Source organism: Agelaius tricolor, unplaced genomic scaffold, assembly GCF_023055355.1.
Source record: "Agelaius tricolor isolate 1412-34295 unplaced genomic scaffold, bAgeTri1.0.p SCAF_1, whole genome shotgun sequence".
Classification (NCBI taxonomy): Eukaryota; Metazoa; Chordata; class Aves; order Passeriformes; family Icteridae; genus Agelaius; species Agelaius tricolor.
The window spans coordinates 25,672,678-25,695,993 of NW_027269261.1; the positions used below are offsets into that span (position 1 = coordinate 25,672,678).

At 39.0% G+C, this 23,316-nt stretch overlaps 1 long non-coding RNA gene across 8 annotated transcripts in view; it reads right to left on the bottom strand.

Annotated features, from left to right (window-relative positions):
- Window positions 1-3,158: 3,158 nt before the first annotated feature.
- LOC139590100 (uncharacterized) overlaps window positions 3,159-23,316 on the bottom strand; it is a 46,054-nt gene continuing 25,896 nt past the window's right edge. For 6 of the 8 annotated variants that reach the window (XR_011679236.1, XR_011679240.1, XR_011679242.1 and 3 more), the window contains 5 exons: window positions 15,892-15,976; window positions 7,722-7,808; window positions 7,483-7,567; window positions 7,179-7,240; window positions 3,159-4,119 (listed from right to left, as the gene is read on the bottom strand). This is a non-coding gene — a long non-coding RNA (uncharacterized lncRNA). Of the gene's footprint in view, window positions 4,120-7,178; window positions 7,241-7,482; window positions 7,572-7,721; window positions 7,809-10,915; window positions 10,975-15,891; window positions 15,977-23,316 lie in introns of all 8 variants that reach the window. The other 2 variants (XR_011679249.1, XR_011679239.1) reach the window with 2 other exon arrangements.

Consider the following 23,316-nt stretch of genomic DNA (forward strand, 5'->3'; position numbering starts at 1 on the left):
ACACCCCTGTTGGTCCCTACTCTATCACCAAAATCTCTCCATTGATCTTCTACAATGCCTAGCGCTCAGTCAGCCCAAAAATAACACTGGTGTTATGCTTCAAGTTTGGGATTTGAAACAATGCAAAATGAACTGGTTAGCAAAAGGGTGCTACTGATTAGCACAGACAGCAAGGGATGAAATACAGAGTGCTCTGTGACAATGAAGGCTGGTATAGGAGCAGGGCATTTCATCTTGTCTTGTATTAGCCTAATGGGATATTCCACTAGCTGCTCTTCAGGCATTGCCCGTGTGCAATATGGCTGGAAGGAGGTCTTGGCACAGAAATAGAAAAGACCTCTGGTTTCCAAAGCTGGAAGGATCATGGAATAGACCTTTCAAAACTATTGGAAAAAGATGCATCATGAGGCATCATTCCTCTCTGGGACTACAGAGAAGTGCTGATGGTTTGCAGAGACCACTGTTAATTCCTCCAGCTCAGAAGAGTTCTCACAATAAATATATCCTCCTCAGGATATACAGACATTTCAGTGGAGACAATGCATTTCCTTTCAGCTGTCTAGCAGTGAAGACATCTTGATCCCAGAGGCAATGTTAATCAGACTCTAAAAGGACCTCAGCCTACTTGTTATTATTTCAAAACTTTACTTGAAAGAGAAGAAATTAAAAGAGAAAGTAAAGAGAAACCTGAGAATGCAAATATATCTACAAGTGCATCCTTGATACTGTTGGATCTTCAGAATGGGTTGTGCTGGAACTTACTGTGACTGAGTAATGCACCAGAAATCCCAGAGAAGACAGGAATTCCTACACACTGCCTTCACCATTTTTAATGGAAAACTTGTGATATAGCTTATTAGCTAAATTTCATAACTACTTTAGTTATTTTTAGTTCTTTCTCACCTAAGACTGAAACAACACAGTAGAGATATTTTCAAGTCTGAAAAAGCAATGAACCTGTACTTAAATGGGCAGTTTCCAATACCTGCTTTCATCAGAAGTGTGATTCATCCCTGAGAACATGGGACAGACAGCACATCTACCTTGAGGAATCATAGAATAAGCTGAGTTAGAAGGGACCCACAAGGATCACCAAATCCAACTCTTAGCCCTGCACAGGACCACCCCCAAGAGTCAGCATGTGCCTGAGAGCATTGTCCAAATGCTTCTTGAATTCTGTCAGGCCTGGTGCTGTGACCATGCCCTGGGGAGCCTGTTAAAGAAATTAATTTCTAGCACATATGTAACTTTTATCTATTTGTTTACAAATCGTGAACCAAAAAGTGACATGAAACATCATATACGTGGAATTTAGGAACACAAACCACAGAATTATTCCGATCTCAAGCAGATGCAGAAAAAGAAGAATCTCAAATAATATCAGACCGCTCTCACTGTTGTCTTACTGCACCAGTGAATAAAGACAGTTGCCCAAAATCTATGTCTCATTATAATGCATCAGTAAAGCAGCTAAGGTGGTCATACCTTAGACTTCTGGAAAGTATTGGGAGCCTGGGTTTAGAGTTGGAAGTGAACACAGGGTTTCTTCATAAGAAGAGACATGGTCACAACTGACAATTCATCAAAACTGAAATTATTCCCAGAAGAACTTCCTGTCCTCAAAAAAAAAAAAAAAAAAAAAAAGGAAAAGCCCCAGATTTTGAAATTCTAGAAATGTGTCATTTCAACATTCACAAAACAAAAACTCTTGGGTTTGCGGTTGAAAGCATCTTTTCAACCTTTATATAAACCTAATTTAGTTTATATTAAAAGGTTAAAAAAAGAAAAAAGGGATCACCATTAAAATGAAATATGTTTGTTTGTTTCTTAAGTCACTCATATATTCACTGAGTCCCACGCCAGGCCTAAAATTTCAAAATCAACAGAATACTTGTAGGACAAGAAAACTGTTCTGTGTACCCACACAGCAAAGGGAACATTAGCAGTTCAAGCTCTTCCCAGTTTCCTTGCAGTGCAGCTCAAAAATTACTTTTGTGAATCCCCTGATGAATGGAAATATAGTCTAGTTCTCCAACCTTTTAAATGTTTAGAGACCTTTTTAATTTCTTTTATATTATCATGCTTTTTTTGGACAAAAACTGCACAGTTAGCCCTTAGGGGACCAAATTGGAGGAGTTATTTCAACCAAAACAACCCCAAACTGTTATTTTAGATTAATGAAATCAAAGCATTAAATATATACACCTATATTTTACTATGGCCAGTGCATGGAAAATCGATTACTGACTTGATGCTGGAACTATTATGGCAAACTGGGCTGTGGGGCTTTTTTAAAGGATAATATATCTGAAAAACTTAAGATCAGTTAGATGTTGAACTCCTCTTTTTCAGCATCCATCTTTTCCAATCATCTTCTCAGAAAAGCACAAAGTAGAGTAACAAGAGAAAGTTGGACTTACTTGAATCAGGTCAGGTTATAAATGTATCAAACTTAAGACCAGAAAAGACTGCTTGATAAGCAATCTGAGTGCTTCTATAGGACAAACTATCAAATTTCCTGTGGGTTTTTTCATATTGTGGTCCTATCACTGTATCTGACTGACAGAGTGTGTTGGCTAAAGCAAGCCTTGATGACAGCCCTCCACCTGAGGGACAGCTGAGATATTTGCTTAGGCACAACATACATATCTAGAAGGAGATGGCCACTAAGGGAGTTTAGACACAGACACAAAGGTAACTTTGCCACTGACTACAATCTAAAGCCTTAAAAAACTCCCTCTGGAACTATGCATATCCATTTTGGATACAAAGTCATCAGCTTTCCCTGAAATGGTTGAAAAGCTGTACCATGATGTTTTTTCAGTTCTTCTAGGATTACCAAGGACATCCCAACTATGCAGGCCTAGCTCTGCTGCCAAACCCAATCAGTATTGAAGAACTAGTTCTTCTCACGTCCAGCTGTTCAGTCAGGCACATTTTTACCAAACTTTCAACTGGCCCACTGAATTTAGGTTTCTGCAGTGCCTGATGTCACAAAATTCTTGAAATCTGGAGGGAGTAAAAAAACTGTTTTCAACTGGAGGACTGCTGTAGGGAAAAAATCTTCTTTTAAACAGTGTGTTATGCTATCCTGCAAGGAGAAGAAAATGGACGTTTAGATTAAAAAATCATCTACAATAATGAGAAATATCCTCAGATTTTCTTCATGAGATGTCTTTTATTTCACTGAGTGAGTCTAGTTTATTGATTTTATTGACTGCAATAGATCAGGTCAGGAAACAGTAGCCTGCATGCTTACATGTTTATACACACTTTCATGAACTAAAGTACATTCTGCTCTTCTGGCAAGAGGAAGGGTCTCTTTAGTCCTCAAAACCAAATTTCCAATATTGCAAAATAATGCTAGTAATACGAGGTTTTGTGACAGAAACACATAGAAACAATTAATTATTAAAATTACAATCTGTAATTTTTTTAATACTTTGGCATAATCAACCCAAAATCAGAAGATGCATTCAGATTAGTGCTGTGGTTATCACTACTTATTAGAGTTCTTTGTAATATCTTTCTGAAATTATAGACTATGGCTCTTAAAGCTAGAAAGGACAACATAGAATATTTCATGTACTTCTCTGTAGCACAACAATATAATTTCACCCAGCTGTGTATCCACTGTGTGCTGAGGCATACCAACCCCTCTCAGTTTGCAGACTTCAAGAAATGGTAAACTCACTGCTCCTCTTCATCATTTGTTCCAATGGCTGATAACTTCACTGTTAGCAACTAACACTAATCCAGCTGGCAACCAAAAAATACCTGGAAGAGCACTACCTGTTTTTACACTGATACTCAAGATAATTAACCCTTTTTGCCAGGTCTGTTCATTGTAAAAGCAACAAGGTTTTGAGATTTTATTTTTAAGCGAATTTTTGCATTTGTTTCTCATTCATTCATGTTTCTAGAAGCTTATAAAATTTGGAGGCAAATTCATGTTCTGTTTTCCATCTCCATAGGCCACAATGCTTTCAAACAATGACTGGTACTTTCTTCTGTAGCTTTCTGTGATTTTCATGCAGCTTTTTTTCAGGATAGAATGGAAGCCGCCTTCTCACAATGAAATTATTCCCATACGGATTCATAGCTGAAAGTTCATGAGAGCTGTACATGCACAAAAAAGGAATAAGAAATGTGAATACTCTTTGGGATGCCACAGAAAACATTTCCAGATAAAATAATAGTCTGCATTTTTGCAGATCTTTCCATCTTCAAAGTATTGGACGTGCATCCATCATCAGATATTAAATATCCTCAGTGTTATTTTACTAAGGTTCAGCTTCTGAGCATCACGGTCAGATTCAGCTGCTGCAGTTCCAGAGGTGACAAGAACCATTGTGTGTGACTGGCAGACTCTGCAGTGCACCCGACTTTGACACATACATTGCCAGCAGCATTCTTGGAAATCTCACTCCCTGGAAGAAGGGTAGGATATGGAAAGAGCGTATGGCACAAAGGCTGACTGCTACCATTTATTAAGACCAGGTGGTCTTGATGGGTGGGCTACAGCCCCCTTATCTGCCCTCCCTCTGCAGATCTGTACTTTGAAGCTTTATGCTTACAAGTTCTGGGTCCTTTATTAGAAGCTGAGGCTCAGCAGCACAGAGGATTAGCCTTTATTTTCTCACTCGTGGCTAGGCCTGTCTGAAGGTCCTTTTCTTCTGTAAGAAGTGGTTATTGACAGCAGAATTCCTGTGGAGGATAACTCCCAGAATACATCTGTACGTGGCAAGGAACCACGGTGCAGTGACTCCTGAGCCAACCTGCCAGCTGAGATAGTCCTGAGTCTGAGACTCAGATCTGTTTATATGGCCCTGCACCCAAGTAGTCAGCCCTCACTCTAGTTCAGAGTCACCTTGATACAGCTCTACCAGCTTAATGCCCATCTCACCATGACCACAGCAACCCATGCCCAGGAACTGCCCACTGCAGGGGATTGTTACAGCAGTCAGCACTTCAAAAATGAATGCACAATAAAGACATAAAGAAAGCAATAATGTACTTTAAAGTTTCATGTTTAGCATCTGTTACACTGGTGAAATGGATGCCTTAGTTTGACTGATTTGAGCAAACTAAGCAATTCAAGCATCTTCTCCCTAATTTTAGGCCAAAGAAAATTGGAGCAATGCAGAAGCAGATGATAAATCAAAAGAAGAAAAATAGAAATTAAAACTCAGTTCTGGCCTTTCATCTTTATTGCCCTTCTTTATGTGCATATGGTAGGTGTTCAATTCTTTCCAAGTCCGTATGATATTCCCTTGTGTTTCAGGAGCTGCAGAGCTGTAGTTGTCTATAAAAAGGCAACCTAACAGTTTCCTGTGACTGAGAGTTGAATGTGTTATTTGTTACCAGCTGGTTCATAGATAGCTTGAGCCCATGTCTTGGCTTGAAGTGATCACACTGACTTTAAACCACTCGCTCATGGGGTGCATTCATGTCATAGGGAGAATTCTGTTGCAGTATTTTATTTCTGAATTATGCCATATGACTTTTTTCCCCTAAACCACTATTAAAACCAGAATCTGTAATACGCCAAACACAGACTGCATTTTTTGGAAAGCTGATACCAAACGTAACAGTAAATGAACCCTTCTGAAAGGTTAAAGTTGCTTTCATATAAAACATTTTTTACCAGGAAATGGAAGTGGAATGTTGAACTAAGCATTTAACTTGAAAGAACTGTGCACAGACTCCAATGGTTGCATTATATTTTAAAATAAGAAAAGCAAAGGGTTTTTATGAGCATACATATTTCTAGCTTCATAAAAAGGGTATTATGGTGACAAGGCAAAATGATTCCCAGTATTTTGGATGCTTCTTTTAACCTTCTAAAAGCTCCCTCCCCATCCATTAAATATTCTAGGGTGAGATTTCACATTATGGTAACATTTATCCAACAGTTCTGCTCCCTCCACTTCCCTTGCATCCTTTCTTCCCTGACACGCAGGCCCGTTCCTACCCTTCCACTTCCTGATTTTCACTTGGCTCCTTGATGAATGTAATTGGATTACTAAACCAACAGAAAGCTATCCATGTTTTTATTTTGCTGAATTGGTTTCCTACCAGCTGGCCAGGTGAGCCAGCTCCAGGGGTTATACAGAAATCAGAGCTGGTGCAGAAACAATGATTGAGAGCAGCACCCAAGATTTTCTTGGAAGACCTCAAACCCTCAAAGCCCCTATCCTACATGATGTGTTTGCCTCTTAAAAATACACTTCCTGTTGGAGATGGTGGATCTGTTGCAGTAGATTCTGCAAAAAAACTAATGGATGAACATAACCATACCAGACTTGCCCCTTACAGAGACAACAAAGATTAATGTCAAACATGCACCATGCATGCACCATTGCCCATTCTCAGGTGCAAACATTCCTGCATGAGGGCAGTGACCTCATGACACATCTTTATAGAAAGCAAACAAAAAGTGTCCGTTTCCTGGGTACAATCTTTTGCTTTGGAAGGAAATAAAAAAATCCCAACTTTGTACAGTTTCCTTGAACCTTGAGTTTGATTCTATGTTCATTCAGGAAGGGAAGAAGCCATCCAAATGAGCTTGACACACTGAGCTGCTGCTGATTTGCCAGATTCCAGTGTCCTCAAGTGTGACACAACGTTGTTATTATTCAGTGTCCTGTATTTAAAATCAGAAGTGATTTAATCTGGCTCGCTGCCATACCACTTGCTGACATGTTGACACCATGTAAATAATGCACAGCTCTGTGACCACGCCACTTTCATGCCACATGCTGGGAGAAACAGACAACGCCTGCTATTATTATTAGCCACATCTTAGATACCTTGGAAATTTGAAAAATTAACATCAAAATTACTTCAAATATTTGTAGTCTCCAGCTCCAAACTTCTTCATTACGGCTCAAAAGGAACCTGTGCATCCACTGTGATTAGAAACAGAGATTGCTGATTTATATCTCACAGCCTTTAAAGGTCTCCCTTCTATGATCGTTTATAAATAACTGACACAAGAACACTGGCAAGACTTATATCTGCTGACTGGAAAGGCCACCATTTTGAATAAACCTCAAAATATAACAAAAACCCAGTTCTAGACTGCAAAATTTGAAATAATTGGTATCAGACATTGCTCCCTGCTACCAGTACACAGTCTACTTCTACTCTTCAATCATTTCAAAAGGTAGACCTACCACAATGGCATCACAGCATGCTCATCAAACCAAAGTGAAATTGTGGTTTTCACTGGGAAACACTGTAAAGCAAAAAAGAGTATTTAATATGCTACCTACTTCTTACATGAGAGTCTGTTATCATCTATGTATCATGCAACCTCAGTTCTATTAGGGGCAGACAGCAATATAAGCTGCTTTTCACAGGACATTTGACAAGATTGGAAGTTAACATCTATATCACTGGTACGCAGCCACTGTTTCATATGCTCTCCCCTTCAATCCTCTGAGTACCAAACAGAGAAAGGGATGATTGTATTTTTACCTTTTTGCAGTTTACAATAATGGAAAAATTGCTCTTTTTCATTTCCCTGGGCCTATGTTGTCAGAGCAGGACTGTGATGTGCATTCTTCCTGTGAAAACACACAGGAGTAACTGTCAAGTCAGGAGAGATAACAGAATACAGCAATGAAAAACAGAAATCTAGAAGTTGGGTGGTTACAAGAAGGAGGTTAGAAGTTGGGATGGATGGATGTGAAGATGGATGTGTTACTGTGAAGAACTTAGCTCAGTCTTCACTCTGTAGCCATCACTAGTGAAATGCACCCATAGAGATTGGCATTTGCCTACTGACTTTAGATTTCCAAAACCTGAAATAAAAGAATATCTGGCTCAAAACCACTGAACTGTGCAACTGGATCATGATTTCTCAGGGCAAAACAGATGCACGCATCAAAATGTCTTGCCCGAACAAATTCATTTAGAAATCTTGGAGCATAGCAAGCATAAAAAAGAAAGGGAGGGGTTCTTTTCTTTTTCTGCTCCTATGAGACAGTCAGAGCACAGAGTAATTTGATTTCTTTCTGTTCAAGGATGAATACATTGGACAACATTCTGTACTTGTCCACATTGTTCAAAAGGATCAGCATTTTGAGAGTCCCAAACCAAGACCAATTCTTTCTGCTTTCTCCATTAAGAAGACCAGGAATCTTGTGGTCTCTTTTCAAAGGAATGACTTTGTCCAGAATCTTGCCTCAGAGATTTATTTTCACTATGTTATTTAGAACAGAAAAGAACACTGGAAAGACTTCCTAATTTCTTTAGTAAATCTGTTCTTAATCTACTTTACTCCAAGCATTTTACAAAGAGTTTCTTACATGATGTTCTACTCAGAAGTTCTGTAAGTACACACACAGTGGTAAAACTTTCTTTTGACCAGAAAAGACTGGCAGTAATTGCAGTAAATTGAAAGGAAAAGTTTGGGCAAAAGAGTAGGATGGATGAGAAGATAACCTGGTGCTTAAGGTGTGATTTCTGTTCTAACAGCTTCTCTGGGTAATGGAGCTGCCCCTCACAGAGTAGTGACAAAGCCTGTCTTGTGGAAGTTTTCTACAGTTTTTGTTTTGCCTGAGGTTTGGATTTCACAAGGCTAACTAGATTGTCCTTGTCTAGGAAACCCCGGGGGTGAAGCCAGATGGTGTCTGAGTGCAAACTGCAAAGACTGAAAGCGGGGAAAGGGTAGTGGCTGAAAACCAGGGAATAAAAACCACTGAACTAGATGAGTGGGTGAAGTCCAACAAGTTAACAAGAAGTTATGAAGTGGCATGACAAGGGTAATGAAATGTGCTTTTCATAGGCAAAAATGTAAGTATTTTGAGGGGAATATCAAATGTATTTGGGCCTTTTTTCTAAAGTCCACTCAAAGCTTCCTTTAGCATGATATTCTCTCTTCCTTCTCAATGAATTCTTGTGACAATTCTGTTAGCTACAGAAAATTCCTCTAAATTCTTGTTGCTAGATATATACCTCTATGTGCAAGAATAAATTATTCCAAACAAGTCCAGTATACTAGACAAGTAGCAAGTAAAAATAGCACAACTTGCACATTCTTACTAAGAGCTAGCTCAGCAGTCAGCAGCACTGCCTGAACAGTCAACTATAAAAGCTCTTGTTTTGTGATAACCTAATTTGACTATTTCCTCTACCAAAATGTCCTATTTCATTGACTTATAATGTGCAGGGCAGTCCCACATTTTGTGCAGCTGAAAGTGCGTGCACACTGAAAGAGCAGATTCTAGCAGCAATGGGTCTCTTTGGAGGAAATGGTGCACTCTTCCTGTCATTGTGGTTTCCCAATGGTGGAGGGGGAAGGAGCACAGCAAATAGAGACTCTGACACATTTAAAGGCAAGTTTTCTGATGGTGAATGTTTCTAGAGTTTTATCTGGAGTCCATATTTACAAACTCGAGCACGTGCGGTTTCACAGAAACATTCAAAAGGGAAGAGAGAGGAGATGATCAGCACATGCCTGAGCTGCTTCCTGTGTTGGTTGAGAAGGGTGTGCTGGGTGCCAGGCCAGGCTGGCAGGGCAGCAGTGAGAGCTGTGGGACACAGCTGGGGATGCCAGCACAGCTGTGGCCAGAAGCTGGGTGGAAAGGCAGAAAATGCACATATGTACCTGAGCCAAATCAGAGCCCAGGACAATTAATTTCCTTGCTTCTAAGTTGTGTCATTTGTAGAGAAGTTTCAACTGACACCCAAAAATAGCATTCTTTTAATACACATTAATTATTATTTTCCTATCCATATAGCATTTTGAAAATTTCTTTTGATAAGCAATGCTAGATTTTTTTAATTTTCTACTGCCAACATTTTAGGTCACTTGTAAAAAACATGCACAATTCCACACAGGTGTAATCTCTGCTTGATTGTTTACAGTTCCAGTGTTATACCCTTACTTATCTGTTCTCTTTGGCTAATGTGGCTTGATGATTTCACTCTGTGATTTCCCTTTTCAATCATATACATCAGATAGCAGATATTCATACTTCCCTTCCCTACATCATGTGACATTTTCATAATGCAGTGATAACATGGCAGGCTTGCTTTTGATCAACTCTACAGCATATCTTAGAAATAAGCACTAATTTTTACAGTATAAATTAGGGAATGCAAGGTATTTATGGCTTGAAAATATTGAATTTTGTGTTACATCTGTAGAAACTCAGTACTCAGTGTGAAGCTTCATTTGTTATTTAAATCTAATTCTATTTCTGAAACAGCCTCTTTAAAACTGTATCTGCTTCATCTCTGTGCCAGGCTGGTCTCTCTGATATGACTGATGCTTTAGAAGACATTGCCCTGAAAGGAGACTGTGCTTGCAGCAGAGCACTTGAAAGCCAGCGCGCCGCCATCCATCTTCTCCTTTACAGCATGTGCTGGGATAAACAATGGGGCAATCAGACTCTTACTGAGGCTGCATGGAAAAGTGGTGAATCAGACTTTCATGGAAAACTTGGTGAGGGTGCTAGGTTACGATTTTTAAGGTGTTCAGTGTTCCAGATAAATGTATATTTAGCTTTCTGTAAAGAGCTTAGGTGTCTTAACTGTGCTTACTTCAGCTCAAGGTGACTGTTTTCAAATGCCTCAAAACTGCAAGAGGCAACTGCTTGAATGTCAAGACACGCTTAAAAATCTGAACCCCAGCTTTTGATGAGCAGCAGTCTCAGTCTGCCAGCTCAGTTTAGTCTTGAACTCTCCACTGTATGAGTGTTGCCTGCCTACCCACTAGAAGCAGGTCATTACCACCCAGCTGAACAGTAACTCAGAGTAATGAATGGGAAATATCCATCTTGGCCTGTATTGGAAGCTTTGACAGACAGGTAAAAAGCTAACCATGCTTTTATAACCCTATTATCCTAACCCTCCAGTCTTACCAGCCTTCATACCTCTAATTAAGCCTGCAAAAAATAAATACCTTACTGACAGTTTTTCCTCAGGCTTGGTATGAGTAATCTGACCACATCTGGAAAATTTCTGTGAAAAAAGATGTTGTGAAACAATTTTTCATTCTAAGAGATTTTTTTTATTCTAAAGATATCAATTTTTTTAAATTAAAAAAAATAAAAACATTCTAAGCTAGAGTCTGTGTGTCTGAAACAAGAGCAAAACCAACACACTTCAGTTACCATAAAGTAAATTTTATCAGTGAAAGCTCTAGCAAGCCAAAGTGCTCTCCTTTTCCATTCCAACTAAATCATACATTATTTGGAGTAGAAATTTGTCAGGAAACTCTCTTGTATTATCCCTACATTGTGGCTGGACTGATTTCTTTATCCTTTTTTGATGGATGGATGTCTAGCTGAGCCCTGAATATCTTTAGCAGTGCTGATTCCAAAGGTTCATTTGTCAGCTGGTTTCCTTGGCTGTGAGTTCTAATGTTTATAAACTTTTCCCTGATATATAATTCTAATTTTTTCCTCACAATGCTTCGAGCCACTTCTTGCTTACTTGCTTAACTAATGAGAATAATCAAATATAATCTCATTGTCATTGTCTCTCTATTTCAGACAATAAGAGGTTACTTTAAACTTCCTGGAATTAACATGATTGAATTAATCTCAACAGCATACCATGGGCCTTATTTGCAAGCCTACCATCAATTTTCTTACATAGCTCAAGATTCAGACAACCTTTTAAAACAAGTATCTAAAACCAGTTACAATACTTCAGCATATAACCATAAAAGAGCATAAACAAGATTAAAGTACTCCTTTCTCATTATGCATATTCTCATGGATTATGTTGTATAAATTGTTATAGTAGCAGATTATGTGACGCTTTCATCATTCTAGAAAATGTAAGAGTTTGTAGAGCTGAAAAATATTAGTGCTGCAAAAGAGAATGACACTGATTGTTGAGACAACAGTGTGAGAGACTGACTCTAGAGGGCAAAGAAATTGCAGAGTACATTAGAATCAGTAATGTCACTGTGTTGGGAGGCTGGTGTCTTTGTAACCACCCCAAGACACTTAAGTAAAGACAAGAAAGGAGAGATTTGTTTCAAAGGGAATAAAGACAACTTGGAGAAAAGGACAGTAGGCTGTGAATTGCCATTTTTGAAAAGGAAGTACTTTTAGGAGCTGATGGGTGATCTAAAAGTGGCTAAAATGCTTTGGGAAGCTGTTTCTACATTGGATACCTACAGCAAACTCTTAGCCATGCAGCACCAAGCTGTGTCACTCAGTTCATGGCTGAGGACCCCGAAATAAAGGAGGCTGAACTGCAACCTGAATGCAGGAAATGGTAAAGTGAGCTAAGTCCACCTTTCCTCCAAACAATTCCTACCCACTAACAGGTTCTTGGTATGTGCAGAGTTCTGTACATTCCCTCCCAAGGTACCCAGTCATGGTCCTTGGCACAGTATAGTACATCTTTTCTGGATAAATTCTACTGGGTGCATTAGAACACAGAAATTCTCTGGTAGACTTAGCCCTGGGTTGGATTTTCACAAAATGCTAATTACATCCAAAGTATTGAGCTTTTGATAGCTTCTGCAAATTCCTCTAAACACATGTTTATCCTGTCTTTGAGCAACTGACTGCAAGGGACTGGTCATTGCAGCTTCATGGCTCAGAAAACAGGATGCATGAACACACAGAAAACTAGATCAGGATTGTACGACTCTGGGAGTCTTTTCTTTTAACAGGATGAGCGCTTGGGTCAGACTGTGTTTGCTCAAGCTTCCAGACACATCACATTCCCATCAAGCAGGCTCAGATGACTAGTGGGAGCTGTACCAGAATTTGTCCCATTAGTCTAATTTGCCGAGGCATTCTCACACTACTAACCTGGCATGCATCTTTCTAGTTACCATGTAATTGTTTACATTTTGTCAGTAGTTACACAGTACCAAATGTGCCAAGACCATTCAAATGTTTTTGACCATTTCTCTAGTTCAGTTCCACCCATGAAAAGCTACTCAGCCAATTCCAATTCTAAAAGAGCTGCTTAATCTGGCCATTCAACCCTTGTAGTGACAATTAAATAAGTGGTTTTAGAGAAGCAGTATTATGACCACTGAATAAAAAAACTCACAATTGCTTCAGAGCTGACCTTCCCCTGGTAGCTTTTAGCCACCATGCCATTTCCTCTGAGCTGTGAACCCTTTAACCCCTGCACATGCATTGGGAACAGGGTGTTCAAGGAACTCTTAGTTCTTCTTTTCACTGTAGGACTGTCACTTTTAAGATGTGAGAAATGTGGTTGTTTTCTTAAATAAAGGAAGTTTGAGTAATTCTGTGAAGCCACAAGACCAAATTCTGCATACACATTTGTTCCAACATCCCACATCATTTTAGGTTTTGAAGTTCTGATGTCCAAAATAACATAACTAAAATTACAGTGCTTTTATACTATCATGTCCATCTAGGAGAATTGTTTTCTGATAGTGAGGATAAAATTTCCCAAATCAGAAGAATACTTGCAAGTTTTCTTATTGTGCCTCCATCTGTCTACTTGATAATTTGCTGCTAAGCATTACTACTATATACAAACCCCTGGCAATATTGTTCCTGTGTTGAAGAGCCACTAGACACCTGCTGACTTGGAGAAAAGTTTGCACTTGCTGGGATATCTGGTGTTGCATTTAGATTTGTCTCTCCCACTGGATCATAATTGGAGGATGCTGAAGGATGCAACATTGGTAAATGTATACCTGGAACATGTAACTGCAGGCTTTGATAGAGGTAGACAGACAAACCTGCTCTTTGATGGAGCTGTTCTCTCAGGTACAGCTGCACTGATGTGCAGTCTAGAGAAAAGCACTTTGAAGTCAGTCCTGCATGAAATATTTCCATGGCCATTAGGACAGCAGGAAACCTCATGCTCCTGGGCTGCTGTCTGTTATCATTCAGGTCCTATCTGCTCTAGAAGATTGAAGCACAGGCCATAGTAAGCTCAATGAGAAGTTGAGCACAGTGACCTTGAGGAAGCAAGTAAGGACAATCTGTATATGGCCAAACTTCTGGCCACACAAGCCACCCACCTGAGCCTTGCAAAGCAACAAGGCCCTCCACCACACACCTGAGAGAGCCATCTGGTGTATGGGACCCCCAGGATCAATCAGCAAAGATAATCAGCTCACCACCAGAGCACAGACCCATGCAGATGCTGAAGCTGTCAGGCCCCATCAGGGACAATCTGGCAATATCAGTTTCAGAAGCACCCATGGGTGCTAGAACACCCTGCTGTTCCTCACCTCCTGACCAGAACAGCTTGCTGGAAGCCTAAAGTGCTCTCAGGATGGGATAACCAACCTTCAAGTCCTACTGAATCATCTACAGCCTACAGACTCACACCTACTTCCACAGTACATCTAAAGGCAGTGATGATTTTGAGGCCAGAATCCCTTATTTTAAAAAGGGAATAATGTCTGAAAGCATTCTTTTTTGAGGTTCAGAAACTCTGGATCTTGCCACCTTTAGACAAAACCAGTTAAATATGGTGACATTTCAGGTATGAGCAGCTTTCTTATATATGATTTGAGGATGGCAGAACATATGTTCTTAGGTGGGTGAAAGGAGAAAAATCAGGCCAATTAATTAATTTCCTGAATGCTTCTTAGTGCAGCTCGGGAGAATCAAGTTCTAATTTGAATGAGGTGACAGGGAGACTAAAAGCCTTGTTAATACAAATACCTTCATAAAGTCACTAATGTAAATGAAATTTATTCTAACCCAAGTCTGGCCACTTAAGTCTGTGGTAAAACTTTCACTGACAAATATGGAAGCAGACTGAGACCTCACAGAAGCTTCTTTTAAAGAACTTCTAAACTTTCACCTCACCTCTTTAAAGCATTTTTGCAAGCACATGCACCTCAAAGGTTTTATATAGCTGGTAAGCTAAAACATATGAGGAAGAAATAACTTGTTCTAAGCCACAGAAGAAATCTGTATCCAAGCTAAAAATTAGAGTCAATAGTGATATCCTGTTCTTCTCATTGAGCTTTCAAGACCACAGGGCAGAAACAATGCCATCCATGAACTAAAGCTGTTTCCCATTCTTTATGAAGAAAAGTGGCCACAATGACATTTGTAGCTCTACAGTTTTCCTTATTACAAAATGGAAGATAATCCTTATTTTAAAGCATCCATTCCAGTTTAGTTAGGCTGAGATTTAAGTGTTTAATGCACTTCAAGTAGAGGCCATAGGAACTGTAAAAGCCTAGCATGTTTAATCCAATCCTTTCAACTATAATGTTGAAATACTTAACAAAAAAAAATCTATAGACATGGCAGAAGCAGAGGGAAAACACTTCAGGTTTCCTTACTATGTTGTTCTACAGAAATCAGAAAGATGAATTATTCTCCTTGAAATGCTTAATTGGTTCTTTGAAAATAAAACAAAGCGTGTATAACTACACTAGTGATTTTCAGCATGTGACCTCTGATAAATGTCCGCTCTTTAGGAAAATTATGAAATTGTGTATAAAATCATAGTTTAAAAAAAAAAAAAAAAGAAAGAAAAAAAGAACCAACAAAGAAAAAAAAATGCCAAAAAACAGGACAGCAGAAATTAGACAGTGAAAAAATGGCACTGAGGCAGATTTCAGGAAATATTTTTTCTTTTCCAGTGTTTCATTCCAAGATATTTTTAAATCACAGATATTGAAAACAGATTCCCATACAATTCTTAATAAGTTACAGTAGCCACCAGAGTTAGTGGTTCCTAACATGTGGCAAAAAATATAATACTTCTAACTCAAGCCATGTCATGCTGGTATTTTAGCAGCATTCCTCATGCTATTGTTACAATTCCAGTAGTTTCATGGCATTTAATTCTTTCTGAATATAAGAAGAGATTATCTACTCTTCTAATATTAACAGTGACCAGTATAATCATAATAACCATGGTACATTTCATCCCACTGTCTCCCCATACTTTGATCCTTACCTCTGATTTTGGAGATGGAGAAGTTTCAAGTCGGAATAATGAGGTGGCTCTCTGGAATCAGCCAACAGTAAGGTCACTGAAGGGCCTAGAATGGAAAAAACAAAAGCAGAACTTCACAAACTTTATAAATCCCACCTGGTCTAACACAGAGAAGATTTATAATTCTCATCACGTTGCTGTGATTGGCCCCACAGTGATGCTGCCTGTCGGAACCCAGGACATTGCTCTGACTGCCCTGGAGGACTCGAGACCCTGGCAGGGGGCTCAGAGACCAGGGCATTGAGTCAAAGACACTGTGAGTTCAATTTTAGCCCATGGAAACAATTACCAACTTTGTGCGAGGAGTTGCAAGCCACAAGGGTTTGAATAGAATGGTAGTGAATTTATCACAGGGTGAAAATGTAGAATTTTGGGGTTTTTAGAATGGGGGTTCAAGAGACAAGATGGAGGAATCTGGGTATATCCTGTCTTTCTCCTTCTTCTTGTCCTCCATCTTCTACTGTGATGGTGGCACTTTTGGATTGGACAAACTGTCTAACATAGGTGGCAGGTGTTGGAAAGTTATTGTAAATATTGTACACATAGTTCTTAGTATAAAAAGATAACATCGCTCTGAGGGCAGTCAGTGGGCCTCAACCCAACCTGCTGGACAGACCTCAGTGGGTCAGAAACACAATGTATTAGATAAGAGCAAATAAACAGCCTTGAGAACAAGAGCCAAGGAATCCTGTCTTCTTCTTTGGTCTCAGGGCTGGGAAAAAGAGACTTTCTAACACCTCAGGGTCATCTCCACACCAGAGACCCCATCAGCTGCCCACAGCATCTCCAGAGCAGCATTAACTCCTCACCTTGGAGTTGGGGTCTCAGCCTGGCAGACACAGCAGTGCACAGCTGTGCAATCCCTGGGGGGTGACAGCCTCATGGGGGTCCTGACCAGGGGCAAGTGTCCCCCACAGAGGCCAGGGAGAGGATGCTCCCCTGGAAAGCTGAAGTGTGGTCCTCCCACCTGAGGCTCTGCCACTGGAGAAGAAGGGCACAGCACAGCACGGCACAGCAGAGCTCAATCAGACATTGTGGGCACCCCCACCCCAGGGCCATGACCCACCACGTCTGACTTGTAGCACATGGGGTCCTTACCCTCAGGATGTGCATCAGATCTAGATGCTAGGAATCCACATGTATTGGGGCAGCATGTTAGGTCTTATAAAAAAATTATAAAGTGTATTACTCCTCTGTGATACATTCATCATTATTTAATGACACTCTTTATACTAAACACATTGAAATTAATCACATTAACAAAACCTACTTGATTTCAGAAGCAACTTATATCCAATATTAAATATTTTAAAACTCATTAAAGATGAGTTTTAAATGAATTAACTAGAACATTGAGACAAAAGCCTTTAAAATGTACTTGAACTATTCATTGAATGGCAACAGAAAGAGATTCTAAAAGAGATCTTGAAAAGCTTGCTGTAAAGCTAAATCAATGTTTTTCTCAGGAATCATCCCTAGTTAAGTATTACCAAATAAAGCAGAGTTACATATACATATAGAAGTTCAAAACCAGAAGTCCTGTCATTAACACAGGAATATATTTCAGAAGCTGCCACAAAGTCCTTATGAGGTGCTGTTTACAAAACTGGATGGATTATCTCTTCAAAGTAGAAAATCGAATCACGCACTTCCCCAAAAATTCAGTTTGGAGATGAGCAAGCATAATTATAAAACTGGATGGGAAAGATGGGGATAGGTGAAAGACATGAAATCTGCAAAAGATGGATAATAATATTTCAATATCAACATCCTATTTTTACACACAAAAAAACCTCAACCTGAATTTGTTTCTTTGGCTTTTTTCAACAGTATCACTTTTCCTTTCATTCCCTGAGGTACAAGAAATGAAAAAAACAAACTACACATGACCAACAGTAGGGAAAGCCTCATTGCAGGACACACAGGGTTGGTTATCTGTCTCCTGCAGAAAATACAATCCAACAGTGGCTAGTAAAGTATTGCTGACTTAGCTGATGCAAATGTTGCAGGCAAGTTAGAAATTTTGGAAATACTTTCTTACTTTACAACAGTTATTAATGCACTTCAGTTGAAAGTTTTATTTTTCTTATGCAGGACAGGAGTTCCTGAAGAGCATTAAATGTACTGGAATGAAAATTGTCAGTTTTATTTATATGAAAGATATTTTTCCATTGAAGTGTTAGCTTTAAAATTCAATGTTTTATTAAGATGATCTGATATTTGCCAAACTTCACCACCAAAGTGACAAATACAACACTTGACATTTCTTTTTCATGTATTATCAAGAAAATTTACAGAAATGAAACTAAGCCTAAACAAAGAGTGCCTGCTGCTCTGCCAAAAACACTTATGTCCAAGCCCCTTTTCTTGAAAGGGTGTCAGCAGCATATTTTGCACCAGGGTGGAAATAGGGGAGGTTGGACTAAAAGACTCATATTACATATTGCAGGTCTTGTATTCCCACTTTTGTGCCATTCCTGGATTTATGGTCTGGACATTCATGGTTTCTTTTGAAGAGTTTTGACAGAAAAATTTTTATCTACCCAAAATTCAAAACCAGCTTTAGTATGATACACTAGCTGCACAGACAAAGACTTCCCCAGAAAATGATGATATTTTTCCAAAAGAAAGTAGTGGGTTATTTTTTGGGTTTTGTTTTTTTTTTTTTTTTAAGTCATGAAAAACAGCTGAAGCAGCAAATGACAGAGGAATTAATTGTATAAACAATAAATGTGAACATCTCTGCTGCATATAGTCAGCCTAATTGGAATAGAGGGTTACTCTGTATAAGATGAGGTGAGGCCTCAGACACACACAGAGTTAAATACAGTGGTGCTGTTGAGATACTAAAAGATGAGATATTGCTGCTGACCACAGAGAGCAAATTACAATTAAGAACACATCTTTCTGGGAAGTTTGCCAAGGAAAAACCAGGAGAGGTGGCCATTACTGCTGCTTTGCTTAAGCTAGGGAAAAATGGAGATGTAGTTGCTCTAACTCTTACCAAATGAACAATTGCACTCAGAGTACAAAGCAAATCAGTGCTAATGAGACAAATCAGGAAACCAGCTCTGAGAACGAGTTCAAAGCACAAAAGTAGAAATGCTTCAGCTCTCTCTGTGTTATCAGCTTAGCACTGGAGCAACTGCACCACTGCTGGCTGTTGCTGTGGCATGGTGTTTCTGCACAAAGCCAGCTTCACAGACTTAAAGATAGAAAAGCATTAACAAAAAATAAATATGTGGCATTACAGTAGAAGAAATGAGGGAGATTGAGAAAACAAAACCTAATTTTGAGCAGCATTTTTACTTTTGATAAGAGGGGTACCAATAAGAGCTGAAACTATGGAGATAGTGATACCAGCAGAACACAATCAAGAATATTCATATAGAGCTGAATTTCCTCAGCAGGCAAAGGAGAAGGACAAGTAACAACTCTGGCCACAGTGACCATAATGTGTAAAGGATGAAAAGCATCCCAACCTACCACTCCCCCTAATGAACTTCAGATTTATTATGCTAGGGGATCCAAACTGATAGAAAGAACACTGCTAATGGCAGGAAGATGTGACATCCTACATTATTACAGCACTTGTTTTTTTCCTTACAGATAAACTGTCTGATTCAGCAAGAAAAAGACTATTCTGACTTTTCAGTCAAGGTATCTTTAGAAATTTTCTACAGATCTTTGCTGGTAATATGTGGCACTAATATTTCTATACTTAAGATTTAGAGGAGTGACTGTCTCCCGAAGCCTGAGCATGGTCTGCAGCATTAACACATTCCTGCCATATTCTAATTGTGATGGCATCTAAGCAGAGGGGGACACCTAGCACCAATCTCTCATGTACCATGGCGAGCAGCTTACCTCCTCAAATGCATCCCTGACTGGGTAGTTTTGTTCTGAGTCCAATGTTAGCTCCAGTTCTCCTGTCTATCATCCCTGTTGTTACAAGATCTCTTTTCTATAATTTCTCATTATATTTCCAATGGGAAAAGCCATCATTAAACAACAAAAATTAGACTATGCTCTACAAGATACTTGAGTATCTCTTTATGTCTGGATCAAATAACCCTTGTTCTATCTCTTTTTTTTTTTTTTTTTTTTTTTTTTTTTTTAATGTGTCAGAAAAATCCTTTTTGGTGTGAAAAGAAAATACTGGGAGTTTTCCCTTGCATGATTTCCTGAGATCCTCGGTAAGAAAAGATCATTTATATTACTGTCTCTCACCATCTCTCACCATCTCTCACAAGACTGGGCATCCAAGCTGTACCCAACTATGACTAATCAAAAAAATTTTCACAGGGAACAAAAATAAGTCCAATTTGAAGCCCCAATTTCTACATAAATTCTGCTTTGTCATTTTTGCCATGATAAATTGGACTTATGGGTCCTCTCTTGAGAGAGTTCCCTTTCCAGTGTCACCAAAACAGAGAGCCAGAACTTCACAGAAGTCTCTGGTGCAAAGAAAGCAATGTCATAGGCATGCTACAGAAGCCAAACTCATTCATTAGCCCAAGGTCTACTTTTAACACAAATACTGTTTCATAATGAATAAAAGTTTGGGACCCAAAATTTACTTAACAGCATAAACCAATATTTCCATGTGGTTTCTATAAACTCTCAATCCAGGATCAACATTCAAGGGATTAATTGCACAAAAGGCAACATCGCCAACCTGTCACTCTGGACAACCTGTCTTAACACTGAGTGTCAAATCACCTTCAAAAACAATACCACAGTGAAAAAATAATCAGTCTTGACCTCAGCGCACATTTGTCTGTATAATGTTATCATAGAGTTCAGAAATTTGAAACATCTCATAAATAAAGAAGGCATTAAAATAATTTGGAAGTACACGATGAAGCAAGCGTTTCACTGCTCTTGGTAGCAACCTTCTCCAGAAGTCCTTTCCTAGTCTGACATGCACAAGGCTGTAGGACTGAAGAAGAAACTGATTAAAATATGCATAGGCACATGCATATGTCCATGTTTATACACCTGCACACAAATTTCTAAGCATGTGCGACGGAAAGAATGGACATAGGGAAGATTTTAAGAAAGCTTTTCTGCAGGGCAAGCTTAAGGAAGACAGGGACAACTGCTCTTGGTACAGTGCTGTGAGATTAAGAAAAAAAGGAAATGGTTGCCTTTGATGAAGGAGATTAGAATAGGTACAGCTGCATTGAGCAGGAACAGGAACTTTGTAATAAAAACACTCTGATGTGGCATTTAACCCAAAACACCAGTGAGTAAAAAAAAATACACATCCACAGAGCTTAGGCTATTCTGGTGCTGTTTTAATCACTTCAGAGCATCACAATATCTGGAATTCACTGGAAGTTAAGTTTCTAGTGATTATTTAGGGTTGCTGCAAGCAGTTACTGGACACCTGTGTCTTTTAGGTAGTTGCATATAACATGAATTGATTACAGCATCTGTGAGCACAAAGTTCTGCAGTGGTAACTGCTCAGTTAAGGAAATTAAGTGCCCAGAGCCAGGACCCATATCACTCACATTCCTTGTTGGGTTCATCTCTTTTTCTTATGGAGGTTGTTTGCATGGATTGCTACCATCCTAAAGTCCCACAAACTGAAGCCCTCTTGTTTTCACTCATTTGGGGAACTTTTTTCCAGTCCAGTACAGCTGTCAGTCAGGGTGGGATCTCTTTGAGAGCAACAAATGAGCCAGCTGCATAGTTCAACGGCCAGACACTTCAAGTCATAACAAGCTAGTGAAGCGAGCTAATTTTGCTTGCAAAAGAATTAGCCTTTATTAGCCACTAATACCACTTTTTGCCCTGCATAGCCCTTTAACCAGCTACAGCTCCATTGACATCACATTTTGGAAAGATTACTAGTGGCACATCTGGTTATAGAAAGCTTAGAGGGCTTCCTAGAGCAGCTACCACTTATTAGGACATGAATGAACTTAAACTATCTGATGTGGAATGAGCTTAAGTTACCACACTGTAGGCATTCATATGGGGTAAATCTTGCCATTCAGACCACAAATTCTGCAAGACATTTTTGCCTGTGTCTAATTTTTATCATATGTTTATCATGTGTATATATAAGTAGTATAGTTCAAATTCATATTAATGACTTATGAGGTAACAACCGATGGAGCACATTTACAGAATTACATCTATACATATATATTTATATATGCACTTATGATATTTAGTCCTGGGTTTAGAGACAGGGATGAGATTCTCAGTACTTTGTATTTTTCTATCTTCTCTGCTTATGCAGAATTGAGGAAAGTCAATAGCCTAGCTGTACTCTCAAATTCACTTCAGATATGTTCTGCATTATTTACTAGGATTTACAAAACTAAATCAAGCTAAATCAGGTGTGATTACTTTTTTTCCTATGGAAGTGTGCAGTGTTACCTTACAACTTTGTGATACTGCCGTAGATTAAAAATTAGAGACAAAAGACCGAATCTATTTTAATCAGCTATGGCACTCCCTACACAGCAGAACAGTAGAAGCTGGTAAGATTCCAACCAAGTAAGTACAGGCAAACTCACTTGATTTCATTTCAAAGAGTTCAAAGTCTAAGTAAGGAGAAAAATTATATTTTATTCTGCATAATGTTTAAAGAAAGACAAGGAAGTACAAGGAAGCTGCACAGGTTGCAATGATGAGAGTGGGAAGAGAAAAAAAATCTCAAAAAAAATAGTGTATTAAAGAAACCACTTGCAAGTTTTCATTAATTGTAGTCTAGCTTTGAAGAAAAGGGAGAACAGCAAGTATGGTAGGTTCTCAGTCAAGTTATTTAGGTACGGAATCCAAACCAGCTGCATTTTTTAGCAAATATAACCATAAAGAAGACTTACAAAGGCAACTGATGCCTAAAAGTAGTAAGAAGGCCAACAAAGGAAATACAGGGAGATAACTTTAAGCCTACCTCAAAAAAATTAGGGTGCGGGCCCCTGTATTTTGGGACTGTGCCTCAGACACTGGAAGTAATGGTCGTGCTGTTTCCCAAAGCACAGCACAACCTTGCCTCTCCTACAGCAGCAAGAAATTTCCCTACAGATGGACTGCACTTTCAGCCTCATGTGATATCTTATATTTTAAATTTTACTAGTCTGCTAAATAATGAGTGGATCCTGATGTGTTTTTCCTGGGGTATAACAGCAATAATGTACAAAAGCAATAACATGTTCTCTTATAGCTAGAACACTCAGCACCCTTCAAACCTAACCTGGGTTAAAAGAACAAATAAGGTTGAATTTTTTTCCTTTCATGTAACTGATATTTTCTGTGGATCAGAAGCATGGTTAGAAACACTTCTAACACCAACTTTTCATCATTTCAAAAACTGTAAGGATGGCCTCCCTGGGACCAAACTGGGAATTCTGATGAACATATTTCAG